This window comes from Podarcis muralis, chromosome 15, assembly GCF_964188315.1.
Source record: "Podarcis muralis chromosome 15, rPodMur119.hap1.1, whole genome shotgun sequence".
Classification (NCBI taxonomy): Eukaryota; Metazoa; Chordata; class Lepidosauria; order Squamata; family Lacertidae; genus Podarcis; species Podarcis muralis.
The window spans coordinates 17,313,522-17,317,218 of NC_135669.1; positions in this window are offsets into that span (position 1 = coordinate 17,313,522).

The window sequence follows — 3,697 nt, forward strand, 5'->3', positions numbered from 1 at the left end:
ACAATCAACTTTTTATTCCTGTTCTTTGTATGTCACATTGTTCTTTTGTTGCTATGGCTGATGGCTGACGCAAATAAAGATTCATTCATTCATTCATTCATATCATCATTGAGCTGTCTGCTATGACCCCCCAAGGCCTCCTTCTTGGACAATCACAATTCAGACCAGGGACAGACCACCCATTAGGAGGAGTGAATCCACTACCCCAGATGGTGCCCCCATGAGTGCCCCACTGCCTCCACCATAGGCAGGAGAGCCAGTGTGGTGTAGTGGTTAAGAGTGGTAGTCTTGTAATCTGGTGAACCGGGTTCGCATCTCCGCTTCTCCATATGCAGCTGCTGGGTGACCTTGGGCTAGTCACACTTCTCTGAAGTCTCTCAGCCCCACTCACCTCACAGAGTGTTTGTTGTGGGGGAGGAAGGGAAAGGAGAATGTTAGCCGCTTTGAGACTCCTTCGGGTAGTGATAACGCGGGATATCAAATCCAAACTCTTCTTCTTCAATGCCACCATCAGCAAGAAATAGGTGAGATTTCATTGGAAATTGACGCCGCCTTTGCAACACCCTCTTCTCGGGGGGCGGGGGCTGCATGGCGGCAGGGGCAGGGGGGGCACTTCCTGTTTCACCTCAAGCAGCGAAATGGGACATGCCGCCCCTGCTATTAGCATATTCATATAGAATTCCCTGCTCCCAATTTGCATCATGTTCCTCTTGATTACGTTGAATTGCATTTGCCATTTTACTGCCCATTCACCCAGTTTGGAGAGATCCTTTGGGAGAGAGTTCCTTGCAACCCCTTTTTCTTTTAGCCACCCCAAACAATTTGGCACCACCAGCAAACTTGACGACTTCACTGTTCACCCCTAACTGAGGGCTGTTTCTGAACGGGTTATAAAGCACAGATCCTGATCCTTGGGGTGGGGTGGGGTGGTTCACTCAATTTTTACAAGCTGCCATTGGGAAAACTGTCCATTTATTCTCTGCTTCCTGTCTTTTATGGGCATCTGGGAAGATTGCCCACTGGGCAAGTCTGAGCAGATTGGCACATATAGCGAGCCAGGTGGGGATGGCAGAAGGGGATGACAGGCTTCTTTAATTTTCAGAGGCAGACCCTCCCCAGCTTTAAGTCCTCTCCGGGATGCCAAGCTTTTTATCTCTACTCTCTGATGGGTCTTGCGGGCACCAAGAGGCAGATTTCAGGCAGGGCCACCGTGTGGCAGTCAGCTGGCCAGCCAGCCAGCCAGCTTGGGCCAGTGTCAGAAGAGGCATTAGAATGCAAAGTGTCAGGAAGATGGAATTATTAAACTTGCAGATAGCAATGGAGGTTCCTTTGTGAGCTGGGGAGATGGGAAATTATGCCGAAGCGATGCATTGCAAATCACCCAGTGCCAGGTAGAGAAAGGGGGGGGGGGTCTTTTTATTCAGCTGGCCCTGCAAGCTTTTTCTGTTATTTGGTATGCAGAGGCATCCCTTTTGGGGGGGCGGGGGGGGGGGGAGAAGCTAGCAATTTTCGGCCCTGATTGGCAGGCTGTCCAGCGCCAATAAAGATATTTGTTGGGCTTTTTCTTTCTTTCTTTCAAAGAAGTGCTCACCGACTGAAATCTCACTTTCGTATTTTCCATTACAGAAGAAAATGAAACTTGGAACGCTTTCGCCCATTAAGGCTCCTTACCCTGCGTGCAAATGGCAGTGCTCTAGCGGCATGAAAGGAGAAACACTGAAGGCTGATGCCAAGACTGGAGCAGGCACACAGCACAGAGGAGCAGGTCCCCCTTCGCTGGGGACTGTGGCGGTGGGGGTGCTGTTTGGAGCCATCTAAGCTGCAAAAGTCAAAAGGAGAGGGTGAGAATTTAACCCTCTGGACTCAGCCAGCTAAGTTTCAAAGAGTTCCCCAACTGTAGCCCTGACCCTCTAGGACACTGTTTCCCATACTTGGGTCTCCAGCTGTTTTTGGACTACAACTCCCATCATCCCTAGCTAGCAAGACCAGTGGTCTGGGATGATGGGAATTGTAGTCTGAAAACAGCTGGAGATCCAAGTTTGGGTAACTCTGCTCTAGGACTTATTATGGATTCCTCACAGGTCATTAAGGAAAGCTGCTTATGCAGTAGGGCTGCAACAAAATGTTGCAGCATGTCCTCCCTGCTAAAAGCAGTGTTCCTCTTCATTGTTCCAAACAAGGTGTTTGGAATTCCTTGTGGGGAATTCCTTGTGGAAATGGGAGGAAGCCCTGAGGGTCTTTGAAGGCAAGGGTCATAGAATCATAGAACTGTAGAGTTGGAAGGGACCACTAAGATCATCCAGTCCAACCCCCTGAAATGCAGTAATATTTTATCCAACGTAAGGCTCAAACCCACAACCCTGAGATTAGGAGTCTCATGCTCTACCAACTGAGCTATCTCAGGGCTTTGATGAGAAGTTTGTGTTTTGGTATTATATATAAAAAAAACATTTTTAGCTTTCATAACCGCTTCAGGGACTTCAAGCATTTCAGATATATCAATGCAGAAATCCTTACAACAGTTCTGCAAGGTGGGCCAGCTTCACCCCCATATTGCAGATGTGGGGGTTAGGCTTACCTAAGGCCAGTCAGAGGGTGCACTGAAGAGATGAGATCTGAACCGGGGCCCCATGGCCCACAGCTCAGCCTCTTAACCAGGGAGCCCTGATACTGTTTCCAAATGTGCAGAAAACAGTCCATGATTGGGCATCTCTTGTGAGCACCAGATGACTGCAGGTGGCCACTTTCTGGGGTGTGTGTGTGTGTGTCTCTGTGTGTGTCTGCCTCCCATTCTCCATGCTTTATTACAGCTGCGTCTAGATTGCAAGCAACCCAACCCCTTTTTTCCCCAACCCAAGAAAGAAAGGAGGAACATCTGTTCACACAAATGCCTTTCTAATTTCTCCTTCACTCTCACTCAGAGTCTGGGTTAAACAAGGCCCCTGTTCAAGCTTGTACAGTATTTCATTTTGGAACAGTTTCAAAGGGAGGCTCGGAGGCAAGAGCGAGGACGGATGATGGCCACGGGTGGATAAATCTTTCATAACCCTCTGTGTGTGTGAACTTTTCCAGGCCTGGATCCCAATCACACAACAGAGAGCGGGGTGGGGAATGGGAAAGAGGGTGGGGAGAGGGAGAGAAAGAGAGAGATTGGATTCCATAATAACAAACACCTTTGCGGCAGCTCATTAAAATCAACTGGGTTTCTGAAGCACAGCAGGGCACTTGTGTGGATAAATACTGCAATCTCAGAGACTGAAGTATTTTCACATCTGAGTTCCCTCTGCAGATGATGGTTCCTGCTCCCTTTCTAATCCCCTTCTCCCTCCAACCCCAACCCTCCTCCTCCTCCTCCTCCCCTCACTGGAACAATTTTAGCTGATGACTTCAATTAGCAAAAGGCATCAGAAAACCAAAGTCGGAGGAAAATGCCTCCAACCCCCCCCTCTTTTTCATGTTTTACAAATAGTGTCACAAACTAGAGAAGAGAAGGGAGGGCGAAGGAGACAAAAGTGGGTTTACGGAAGATGACAAACTGCCAAGAAAGGGGGGAGGTATCAGAAAACGAGGGGTGGGGAGGGAGCAGAGAGAGGAAGAGCAATTCCAGGCCCTGAAATTTCCTTCCACTACTCTATTTGCTCTTGTCATTTCCCATTTACAAAGGAAATGTCTCCCCATTTGGCACTTTGGTGACCAG